Below are 13,301 nucleotides of genomic sequence, written 5' to 3' on the forward strand. Positions count from 1 at the left end.
AGTAAATTTGAAGAAACTATTGGTACATGCAGCAAGATGGGTGAATTTCAAAAATAATGATGAGCAAAAGAAATCAGACATAAAAGAGAACATTTATACAAATTTATATAATGTTTTAAACATGTGAAAGTAATTAATGGTGATAGAAGTGAGGACATTGGTTACCTTGAGATGCAGTGACTGAAAATAGAGTAAGAGATCTTATGGGCGCTGGTAATACTCTATTTCTTGATCTAGGTAGTAGGTACACGAATTTGTTCAATTTATAAAAGTCTATTGTATGGTACTCACAATTTGTACACCTTTCTATAGATACATTTTAGCTCAAAAAAGGTTTACAAAAAAATATCTGAGTTCTTACCCTATTATTATCTTGTCTTGTCATTAACATGTCCTTTTACTTTGGAAAAATCACAGTCTCATTAAGCCTCAGATTTCTTATCTGTAAAATGAATGAGAATATCAGTCTGATTTTTTCTCAAAATTTAATAGAAATCAAATGCTTTAATGAATGATATTATCATGTAATTGGTAGATGTGATCCTAACCTGTGATGCCATTTAAAAAATCCATTCTCATTTCAGTTGACTCATTATTCACTAATTATCTAGTCGGTGAGTTTCCTGGACTTACGCTCTTCTCCTCTAAACTAACTGTTTACCCATAACAGAAGATGTAAACATAAAAGAAAAATCAACTTTTTTTTTTTTAACTTGGCACAGATAGTGATAGAAAAAAATAATGGAATATGTCTTAAAAGTTTATATTGTAGCATAGTTTTTAGATTGTTAAAGTATTGCCATTGCATATGCTAACTTGAATCCCTAAAAATATTTTTTGATTACTAAGAATAATTGCTACCATTTATGGACTATTTATCATATCACAGACCAGGCACAAAATATATGTTAATATAGACATACATTGATATTATATGTAGATATACATACATGTGTGTAGATATTATATATTTATAACCATTTTTTTGAATTCTCACCTCAAACCCATTAAGCAAGTTTTATTAAAACATTGTATAGATTAAAAAAACCCCGAGGTTCAGTGAGATTATAGGTAGGATTTGTGTAAGGTTATGCAAGATGTGGCTGAATTAGGTTTGGTACCTGGGACATTTTGCCTTCAGAGGCCCTGCTTTCATCCAAGCTATTCCCTCCTGTTAGTGGTGCCTTTAGAGCATGCCTACTAAATGGATCTGCTATGGCATTGACCACCGGCAGTAGTTCCTTTATTAAGCAAACTCCATCAAATAATCTGTCTTTTGCACATGACAAAGTCAACATTATAAAAAGAACATATGTAATCTATTTATTTGGTTATTTACTACATCTCACTCTTTGCTCCATAAAAATGCCTGATAGAAAACAATTTTTCTTCATGGTGAAATCATGGCTTCAAAGCATTTAAGATTCAAAGCATTGGACAGACGTCTTGTGATTTGATCTTTTTCACAGAAGTCTCAGTCTTCCAGGGATCTCTTAACCCCCAATTTTAGAACAGATCCAAGTCTCCCATCCCCAGACTCCAGATCTTTGTCTAAGATTACAGGAAACTTTTGTCAAAAAATTCCCGGAAATAAGAAAAGAAAATGACCTTTATCACTGAGAAAGAGTATATAGTTTAAAAACATAGAGGAACAGAGATGACAGGGGGTTGGGATAGAGATTAAAACTTTAGGAAACCTTAAAAAGGACAGAAAGTGATATGGCACAGTTCAGAGTAGATAAACCAAGACATCACAGTGTTTGAATTGAGATGAGAAAACAAAGAGAAGACCTTTTCAGTCCTGCGTAAGAAAAGGAAGACTTTGGTTGTTGGGATCTGTACACAAGGTGATTAACAAAGAGGAGATACAAACAACTTTTTGCTTCTATATGATGGGCTCAACCAGTATCCACAGGACTTTGCTCTCCTCCTCCATATTATATAAAAGTGACTGATGCAAAAGACTGTAATAAATATGGCAGCTACCCTGAAAGGTGTGCTGACTTAACACCTTAAGCCTTCACAGAGATGTAAGTTTGCTGAGAGAGGCAGCAAGGTTGAGGACAGGTAGGGTGGGGTAGGAATGAGGCCTGAGAGGTGGAAAGTAAGTGAAAGAAATTGGAGAATTCACTGCATGTGAGAATGTTCTCAGTAAGTAGGCTGGCCCCAACTTGTCTACCACCAAACTCAAGAACTTTGTGTGTCTAACTTTGTGTCTCCTTTTCTCTCCATTCTGCTATTACTTCCCTGGAGCCTTTTGTCTCATCTGTAAAAGAAAGACATAGAAATGGATAATCTCTGAGGTCCTTTCCAGCTCTGACAGCCTATGACTAATTCGTACGTGTGAATGCAGTGCTCCTTAGTGTATGTAATACCACATTGCCTATGGGGAGAAAACCAGACTGCAGCATAGAATTACGAATTTGACCTTTGAAATTTAAACCGTTTTGATTGTGTTTTTACTGTTTTCCTAAGGGAGCTGTTCACATTGCTTTAGTATTTGGAAACTAAACATAGTTCTTAAAGGGAACTGGGGAAAATGACGATTATCCATCATTCAACACTGAGATCTATCTCAAGGGCTAGTTAGAGGGCACGTGGCTATTTGACGTGGAAAAAATGAAGCAGGAGAAGAAGTTTATTATGCCAAACACAGTGCCCAGTAGAAATCCTATGAAACCCAGCCTCCTGACTCAATGGGATTTTGAACCACATGGTGTTTGAAATAATTTACTCTTGCCTAAAGGTACAAAAAAAAAATCTTTCCAATTTCCTCTTGAAATATCACCAGCTGTCCCATACATTTTTAAAAATAATAGTATTGGGATGTATTGTATTTTAAAAAGAGTCAGCAAGATTCAGCTTACATTTGCCTTAAGGCTTTGTGACTTCAGGTTTGCTCTTAATTTGAAAAAATAGTTTGAGATATCTGTTAAACTTTGAACATAGTGAGATGTACCCATTTTTTTTTGAGACTACAAAATAATTATGTATATTTCGATAAAGAACCAATAAATGACCTCTAAGAAAGAGGCGAACTATATTCATATTTCTAAATGCTTCCTGGCAAGAGAGCTTGCTCTATTTTGGACACATAAATTGAACCCAGCAACAGCTCCAAAATCCATCTTTTGGACAAACTTAAGAGAATTTTTGGTTCACAATGGCCTAGAGGAAAACCCTAAGTACTGTATGACTCATGTAGGATCTACTCAGAGGATGGCTATTACATGTTTTGATTAATACATGACATTTGCATCAAGAACTCCATGGATTGCAGATATGAACAGAGTTGTTTTATTTATTATGTCAGCTTATGTTGCCATTGGCACTCCAGTTATCTGAGACAGATTTACCCCAGTTAAGTTGTGCCATAATGGAAGTAGATCTATTCCTTTTTGTTTTTAAATCACTTGGATCCAAGTAAGTTAAGGCTACTTTTGGAGGGTCATTGATATGTCAGATTGTCATAGCTCAGATTCCTGGGAAACAAATTCTGGGACAGATATTTGTGAACAGGAAGTTTACTGGGGGTTACTCTCCAGAACAATATCTTGGATGGTTGAAAGAAGCAAGATTAAGCAGAGGGAGAAACTGAATTGTGATATAGTCATAACAAAGGCTTCAGCTATGAAGCTTGGATGGCCTTTCAGATTTGTCCTGAATTGAAGGAAGGAAGTCAGACCTTTGTACTCCCTTTCCCCCAAATTAACAAGTCATTGGATGAAGACTGCTTTTGGATGAAGTGTCTGAGCTATGACTTCATGGTAAGCAATAGTCTTAACATATGGGTCAGTAAGTGTTCCAATCCTGAAAGGAGAATTTAGCATTCAAACCACAGCATCTATTACAGTCCACCCCCTGTGCTGCTCAGATCCGCCTGCTCATTAAAAAGTTCACCTTATCACAGAACAGCCCCTCCAGGATTCTGGTTAGTCTCTTTTCCTGAGGAAATTTGAATGAAGATTACTGGGATAAAATTTAGCGCTTGCCCATGCAGTTAGCCTAGGGAGCTCAACTGATATCCATTGCTCCCCTCCTCTAGTAGCTCACCTTGGCTGCCACCTTTGCTGGTCTAGAAGGCTTAACTGTTGAAGCAACCCAGACACTCATCCATGAAGGTCACAGTGCCTTTTCAGATTGTGACTGTTGCACTTATCCATTTACTATAAAAATTAGACAAGGTTGTACTGAGAGATGCTCCAGTGGATTACCAGGTTTTCAATGCATTCTCTCTTGCCTCCTTGTTGGGCTTCTTGTTTCAGTAGGAGATCTACCTATACCTAATTACCAGGGTCAATTACTTTTGGTAGTTAACTCCTTTCCTAGCTTGCTAGTCTTTTTATATAAGTAGTCTGAAATGAACCTTAGACGACACATTTTTTTCATCTCTGCCAACATAGCTATTCTGTTCATGCGTCCATTGTGTCAGTACTAGGGTGGCCAATAGCAGAGGCTGGCTTTGTCAAGTAGACATGGTATTTCACTTTTTTTTTTTTTTTTTTTTTAGTGTTGCTTCCATGTAGAATGCCCTCTGTTAGGCATTATCATGCAATACACAGATATTAATGCTTTGTGCCCACTCCTATACATCTGCTTATAGGCCCGTTCTCCAGACCGCTTTGTTTCCAATCTTGTGGTGTTTTGGTCGTTTAATAGATCACAAAGAGAATAACTGTTGGTAAAATGCATTCTGTGGTATATTTCAGTATTTGGATGCTTTTCAAGTAGTAGGAAGTGTTTTCATTCAAAAGAAATAAATTGAAGATACGATTGAGTTTTCTTTTTCTCTGTTCACTGAATGAAAGACAGACATCAGCAGCTCAGAGAATCAGCTGAGGACATTCGGAATGATTCAGATAATGTTTAGATGGCTTTATTTGAACTCTGCCTTCTCATTTAGGTGTGCTGAGAACTCCAAAGATGTCGTGTCACTCCATAGCTTGGACTGCCAAGCAATTAACCATGAACTGTGAAGAGAATTTCAAAGCAATTTTTTGAGAAATAAAATGTGAACAATAAATTTATTGATTTCACTTAGTCACTTTTTTTTTTTTTACAGAGGAGCTCCTGTTTCAATATCTGAATGAAATATTCATTATAGATAAAGTACAATATATTATCTTTATTTTTAGAGGATTTTTTTATTAAACAAACTTCCCCTCCTCCCTCTCTCTCCTGCAAAGACTTTCCCCCCTTAAAACATCTACAAGTTAAGTGCCACAAAATTTAGCACATGATCGTGTATTCTTTTGCCCTGTGTAGCTAAAATAAGAAAATTCACTGAAAGCACTTAGAAAATGTATAGCACTGTGTTTCCATAACATCACCATGATACCATTAGGATGGCTAAATGATTTTCCCTCTACTATACTATAAACTACTGGAAAATAAGGATTTGTCTTCTCTCATTGTAGCCCTCATGGTTCCCGGCACAAGCTGAGACAAACGGTAGGCACTTGTTGACTTGACAATATTTTACCACCATTTGTAAGTCCAAACTTATTCTTTGTAGTCCCCTCTCATTAGAATCTTGTAAAATCCATTCCTACAACCATCATATATAGTTTAAACACATCTGGTAATGACTAAGAAAATTGGATGCTCCTACATCAGGGACATGAAGTATCTGGCCTCCCTTTATTTTTTTTTCCCCATATATTTGGTCTTGGGAGCTCTTTTCTGATAAGCCTGAATGTGACTCCCAAATCTTTATTAACATATGCTCCAGGATTCCCTGCCAGTCATCCAGGGTTCCCTACCAATCAATTAAGACTCAGAATGACATCTTTACCATTCTTTTCCTACATACTAATTCAAGGTTATATGTTCATCTGAACTTCCAGGAAAGAAACTAGTTATGGCATCATAAAACTTGGGCTGATAGTGTTGACACTGCCATAAACAAGCAAGTAGTTAAAATTTTGGAACCTCTGTTTTCTCATCTGCAATGTAGGTTATTTAAACCAGATGCTCTCAAGACACCCACCACCAGTTGTGAGATTTTGTGATTCCGTAAATAGAAGCCAGCCAATCACAATCTGGTTAGGCTCTCAGCAGTCATGAGAATCCAATAAAATATGCTTCTTTCCCATTCTTCTACCAGAAAAAGAACTTTATGCTTGACATAGCTACTAGATATTTCCATGAGCTTGTGTTTGCAAATTCTTGATGATTCTTTCAGTGTTATAGTCCTCTGCGAGGAGAGCAGTCACATTGGTTATAACTGAGGTAACTAAGCCTTGGCTAAGTATAGTATTTGGAAGAGTCTATGGCATAACTCAATTTTTCTGCAACCATTTTCTGGGTCCCACTAGAATAGCACTTTGAGACAATAAATATATTTATTCCTTAACATCACTACAGCAGCCATGCTCTAGCTCTAAAGCAAAAACTTTATACCACATTTCATTTTGAGAGGCCTGGGACAATAATGTTATCTGAATCAGAAGGTTCTTGATAATAATCCAATCAGCAAAGAATGCTGCTGTAGTTGGCAAAACCCCAGAAAGCTGCTCTATCCTTGAGCTCCAGGAGAAGCACAACTATTACATCTGAAGCCCAAAAGCCACCAGCAACCGTGAGGTAAAGATCGTACGCAGTAAGGAACATAAGAGTACTGTGTAAACTATAGAGCAAAAGAACGGTATTCTCTGTGAGAAAAAGAAAAACATTAGATAAATCTGGCTGAAAATTGTTTGTGTCGTGAAGACACATACTGATAGAAAGAAGTAAGACTATTCAGAGCTGTTTTGTAACTTCTTGGTTAAAGTGCAATGGATACCACATAGCTATTTGTCATTCATTAGTGCTCCCACAGACAGGAAGTCAGGGTCATCTGAAGAGAGACTCGTTGAATGCGCATGCTCTTTGTTTCTCTTCTTTCTCTTTGTCGCGCGCGCGCACACACACACACACACACACCTCTTTATAACAACCTAAAGATTTTCATCATGATGTTATATCTGAGGACTTGAAAAAGAGTCCAGTTGTTTCCAAACTGTAGCTTTCCAAACTGTTTCTTTTACTGGGATGTCTTCAATTTTAGAACAAACTCTATGACTCATTGTGAGTTTGACTAACACACTCATTGTGACAAAGCTCTTTTTCCCTGTGTGCAGGTTTTACTAAGTCATATTTGCAACCCTGTTGTTTGCAGCTAGAAAGCCAATTTAACTTGTATTTTACTAGATATTAATTCAATCATATATTAATTAAGTGTAAACTATATACAAATCTTACTAAGTAACCCAGAGACCTGACAATATGCCTGAAATTTGTGTGGCATCTGAGCATTCACAAAGTGTCCTCTCATGTGTGACAGAGAGCTAAGGAATATTAATTTTGCAGAAATCTAACACTAAATAAAATTAGAGAAATATGAGGACAGGCAGGAAACTGATTAAATCTATTTATTGCCATACCTTTAGCTTTCTGAGTTTGAACAAAGAATCTGACTTATTTCCTGAAGGAAGTAACTGATGCTATGCTGACCAGTGGATGCATAATTGCTATCTTTTCTTCCCCAAAACTACTTCGGAATACATCTTCTATATTCTACATTTTCCCAGGAAAATTGGTTTTTTAGTTCTTGTCTCATTCCACTCTACATTTATGTAAATTTTAAACTCCTGGACATTTCAAAATATAAATTCACATAAAATATGATTTCATGGATGAAGGAATTAAATATCCAAGAGAAGCTGCCATCTGACCTCATGTGTTAATGAATGTGGTTTATCACGGTGATAGGTCATCATATTCAATAGAAAATGGCAGATCTATAATTATCTGTGAAAGTTTTTTCTTCGGTTCAAGGTAAACTGAGCCAAAGTCTTCTCCTTTGATATCCATAAGATGCACATTTGAAAATCACTAAAACCTGGAATAATGCCTAGGACATGGTAAGCTCTTAACCAATATGTATTTTTGAATGCAAATTAAACATTTCAAATGGAAGTACATTCTCTACATTATCCTGAAAATTTCTACATTAACCAGAAGGTTAAAGGAGACACAGCTAGGAGAGGTATTCAAATCACCATTGACAATCCGAACGGGCACCAAAGAGGTTTGGAGACCTCTTGCTGTGTCAGGCTGACCTTTTCATTCCTGGAAATAAAGAAGGGACTTAGGAAGTCTGGGGCCGATGCCTGGGCAGTATGCATTACTCAAAGCTCTGGGCAGCAGTTATTTCCAAACCATTATAGAAGAATGTCAGTGTTTCCGCAACCAGTAAGGTCATGTATACTGTGTTTCATCTGCTCTGGGACCAGTATAAGAGAGGAGTGGTCACAGCAGGAATAACAACATCCTTCATCCCTTTGGAAAATAAAACAAAGGGTAGAGAAAGTGTTGAAGATAAAGGGCTGAAGCCCCCATCATTCCCAGTGCTCAGTACCCTGTTTTCTCCTTTTAGCCTCTGAGAGAAGGGGCCTGGAAGGAGTTTCTGGTTTGGTAGGTTTATAAAAGGGTGCCAACCTGACCTTGGAGCTAATCCCTGAGGGACATGCTGATGCTCTGCCTGTGAGCACTCAATAACAACAGCCAATGTTGATGACAATAAAGATCAGCGCTTGGCCTTGGAAAAGAGACCAGGGCGAACAAACAGAAGGACAGGTGTCTGAGCAGTTAGACTAATTCTGTCACAACTGCTGCCACATTTGATTTGGAAAAGATGCCAAGTAAATTATGGGCAAGGTAGACCTGAATGTTAGTGTTAATCTAGTCTACTCATTTGTAAGAGGATCATCATGCAGTTGAAGATTATCAACCCATTACCAAGCCACATGGAAAATAACATGTAATATGGACTTTTCAGCTTATCAACATATGTTATTCTTACAACACAGCAAGTTTGATATTGTTTTACATTTAACCAATTAAGACATGGATGCTCAGACAAGCCTGTGGTCATGCAGTTAATCAAGGCTGCTAGTCATTCTAATGTACTTTTTGCTCTGCAGTAAAGCTCTCTTTTCAGAGATCGCATTTAACCTTTCTTCTCCCTTGGTTTGAATGCTCGTCATATTTCAGAATAAAAATAGTAGCAGTACCCTACCATTTGTAGTTCTTGAAGTTCTCTTGGAAGAATATTAAATTCAAATTATTTATCATCTTTGTTATCTTAGTTATCTTTGTTATAATAGTCATCTTTGGGCTGAAGAAAAGAGAATATGATTATATCTTTCAAGAAAAGGTTAAGTGACATATATATATAGGAAAGAAATTTATAGAGAAAAAGTAATCACAATTATGTTTGGAGGGCACGGTAGATATAGCAAAAACAGGTTTGTCCTCCATCTGAAGAAATATTAACTAAAATACTTGGCTATTTTTTTTTTTATATTCAATAAACTATACTCACTCAACTAAACCCGACAAGGAATTAAGAAGTTCAAATATCACTATCTAAGTTTCAACAGCATGAGCTGACTTGCCGTGAATGAAAATGAATTTGCTGTATGTTCTCTTTTACGGAAGAGTAGAACCTGCTTGTTATGTAGAAAAAGTCAGTAAGAAATTTGGGGACACAGTTGCAGGGATTAATACAGTCAATAAAGAGATGAGTCTCTGTCTTTCTCACTAACTCCTCTCTGCAGTTGCCACTTGCAGCTAGTGCTGCTCTGAACTGGGCCAGAGGTCACCCATGTAGATGGAACCAAGTCGCTCTGCTTAGGAAACCAATCTCAGAAGCGGTTGCATCTCTCATTTCACAGTGGTTCTCAGTCCCATAGTCTTGACCAATACTGTTTTATTCCTTCATGGCCTGTTTGCTGATATCTATGCTTCATGCATAACAATCTGTGGTGTTCTCTGGCCCCACCCAAAGCTGCCTTGTGTGCCTAGATATCAGCTGGAATCAGAAAACCAGATGGGACATATCGAAGAGTCCATCTCTAGAACAGAAGTTCTCAGAAGGCATGAAAGGGCCTATTCATATTTATTTTTATGCAATGAGGCTTCTGGCTGTCATCTCCATTCACCATTTTTTTCCCCCTGTACACAAGATGAGGGGATGCCTTTTTTACTTGGTAAAGTCTATAATATTGAAAAGTTGTCATAGAGCACAGATCCATCTGACAGTGAATCAATGGTGATTATTAAAGCACCCAGCCGTCTTATCTGACTATGTGTCTGGGAATAAGCACACTCGATTCCCTGAACACAGCAGTCATTGTCAACAGGTCAACTCCAACTCTAAAAATAGACGTAAAAAACGACAAAGTTCTCTAACGTGAAAAACACAGATCTGTCACGTCTTTCTCCTGCCTTTCTATTTACTTGCAAAGTAATTTGATTACTTCAGAGCACTGATCAAGATAGCCAAATACTTAGAAAAATATCATAAATGACAGGTTATGAGAAAAATCATACGACATTTTTGAGAGATGTTAGAAAAAAAAAAATCTAGTAAAAGTCCCTGAGAGATCTGAGCATAATAATTAGATGTTAAGTGAACAGGACAAAAAAAAAAAAAAAAAAAAAGCAAGAAGGAACTCTGTATCCCGGCCTCTGACTAAAGAATGAATACCCGGTTATCCACCTGTGGTGGGCTTAATAATGCCCCCCAAAAATATGCACATCCTAAAACCCAGAAATTGTGAAGTTTATCTTATTGGCATAAAAGGTGTGATTAAGGATCTTGAAATCGAGAGATTATACTACATTATATGGATGGGCCCTAAATGTACGTGTCCTTATAAGATGAAAGTAGATACCAGAGAAAGAGAAGACAATACTATCGCAGAGGAAGGATTGGATGTGGCCACAAACCAGGGACTACCAGCAGCAGTCAACAAAAGCTGGAAGAGGCAGGTACCAAATTCTCCTCTACAGCCTCTAGCGGGTGCTGCCAGCATCTTGACTTCAGCCCAGTGATACCGATTTCAAATTTCTGGTCTCCAGAACTATAAAAGAAAAAATTATTTTGTTTTAAGTCACTGAGTTTGTGATAATTTGTTACTGTAACCACAGGAAACTAATACTCTGTCCATGAATCAGACAAAATGTGTATTACTGATACATGCAGCACACATTTACTTCAGGTTGACGACTCCCTTCAAAAAAATCTGTAAGACATTACTCAGTAATTTTCAGAATGGCTTTCTATCTAGGGTCTCTCTGTTCCTGCTAATTTCCTTATTTTAAAAATGCAGAGAATTAACTTTATTTAGCAAATGTGGCTGCTGACATGAAGGTTTCATCAGCTGTACAGAAGAGTGAGATCAAGAGTTCTGGGTCCTGAGTTTGTAGGGAGGTCAAGTCAGACAAGACCAGGCAAATCCCTGCATTTTGAGTAAAGACAAAATATCTTCTTCAACATGTTGTACTGAAGATTAGGTGAGCTGAACTCTAATGTTGATTTCTAGTAATTATCTATGTCTTCTTGAGCAAATAACTTAGTTTCTCTAGATCTCAGTTTCCTCGTTTGTAAAATCAGAGTCAATTGGATATACTCAGCAAATCCTTGAAGCCCTAACATTCTAAGGCTTTATCCAGCTCACAGTTGGAATTAAAATTTGTATTAAGCTCAGCCTTATGGACAGTCAGACTTTGTGGTCACCTATACGAGTATCAGACATCACACAACCCTCATCACATATACCTGGAATTTCACCCATAGGAGAGTGTGTATGTGTTGTGTGTTCATGTATAAGATATTCTCCTGTTCATTTAAAAACTTGTGAATGAAATGATATAACACATTAGAGTAAATAAATTTGTCAATCTTTACTATCACTCTTCTCATTCAGTTATTGTCTTAGACACATTACCGTATAACCATTAGTTTATATATCTGCCTCTACCGCTAAACAACAATCTTCCCGAGAGAAGGGACTGGATGTTGTTCATCAATTAATCCTCATGATCTAGCACTTAAGTGTCCGGCACAAAGTAAGTGCTCAATAAATATTTATTGGTTAGATGCATGGCTGGCTAGCTAGCCTTTCTCCCATGATAGGATATCAGAAGAGACATATGCAATAGGAGAAGGTCCCAGAAAGAGGATAAAAAGCATAACAAAACACAACAAAACCCAAACAAAGACAACATTATCTGTGTCTCCTATCGGTGGTGGACAGTACATTCAAATCATCTATCCCAGGGTTTTTCTCATAACTTGAGGCCTTTATCAGGTTCCTTTTGTAAGAAAATTGAATGTGCTTTATCAGAGATTTGGTTTCTTTTTAAAACATTCTTTATCTCTCTAAAGCACCATTAAATTGTTAATTGAAATAAAAGACATAATTTGTAACTGGGTCTTGATAAAGTGGTAATTAGAAACAAATGCTATGTTGTATTTAAATGTTTTTCCTTATTATTAGCATGCCTATTGATTCTTTTAAAATTACTCCGTTCAGTTGAATTTTAGTAGATGAATTTCAGGTATTTTTCCACTGAAAAATGACAGAGAAGAAAATTGCCAAGCAATGAGAGATTAAGCAAAGAAATGAGTATTTGGTTAGACTATTTTTCATGATTTTTCTTGCAATAATTTTAAAGAGTCTATTCAACTTGTGAGGAAGAAAATATGGTGAGCTATACTCCACTCTACCTGCAAAATTCATATATAAACATAATATTTTCCAGGCAAGACTGAGCTTAATTTGTAACAGGTTAATCTTTAACATTCATGGCTTAAAAAAAAAAAATCCACCAGAGGGTCCTCAATTTATAGCATCTTTGGGAGAAAGCACTGATACTAAATTAACAATAAATGAACAATACTCCACTCAGATAGGAAACCCTGTGTTTGCTTTGAATCCCTTCCATTACTGTGAAGCAAGACTTAAGATATTTCATTTTTTCAGGCTGACACGGAGGCTGCTATCAAGAGATAATCCTTTTCCACATCCTTCTCAGGCAAGTCATTCAAATGACAACCACAGTTTATAGTAGAAGATATTTTTTATTATACTCCGATACATTATCTATAAAATACATACTCAAATAATGGAGTTGCAAATAGTCAGTTTAGTTATATAATTTAGCTGTACCTACTTTAATAAATCAGGTTTCTTTCCTTCCAAAACAATTTTGTATCTTTGTTAAATCTGGTCCCTGGGAGGGTTGGGTTCTTACTAAATGGTCTGTAGGTACAAACAGATCAAGTCTAAACTAGTCCTTCCTTCTCAGCTATTGGACCCTTTCCTTGTTATTGGATGTCTGTAATCACTGTCCAGATCTTCTCCTATGCCACTAGTTCTACTGTCCCTCTCCCTGAATCATCTTCATCACTTTGCTGCTCTTCACTCTGCAACTGCTTTCTAAATTTTGCTCATTGTCTGTTTCCCAGG

The 13,301-nt window shown here is 36.8% G+C and overlaps 1 long non-coding RNA gene across 2 annotated transcripts in view; it reads right to left on the minus strand.

Annotated features, from left to right (window-relative positions):
• Nucleotides 1-319: 319 nt before the first annotated feature.
• The window catches only part of LOC120615012 (uncharacterized), a 31,053-nt gene continuing 18,071 nt past the window's right edge, over nt 320-13,301 (minus strand). Inside the window, exons 3-4 of one of the 2 annotated variants that reach the window (XR_005656174.1) lie at nt 10,722-10,910; nt 320-442 (exon numbers count right to left, since the gene is read on the minus strand). This is a non-coding gene — a long non-coding RNA (uncharacterized LOC120615012). Of the gene's footprint in view, nt 443-10,469; nt 10,911-13,301 lie in introns of those variants that run through there. The other variant, XR_005656173.1, reaches the window with a different exon arrangement.

This window comes from Pteropus medius, unplaced genomic scaffold, assembly GCF_902729225.1.
Source record: "Pteropus medius unplaced genomic scaffold, Ma_sr-lr_union100, whole genome shotgun sequence".
Taxonomy (NCBI): Eukaryota; Metazoa; Chordata; class Mammalia; order Chiroptera; family Pteropodidae; genus Pteropus; species Pteropus medius.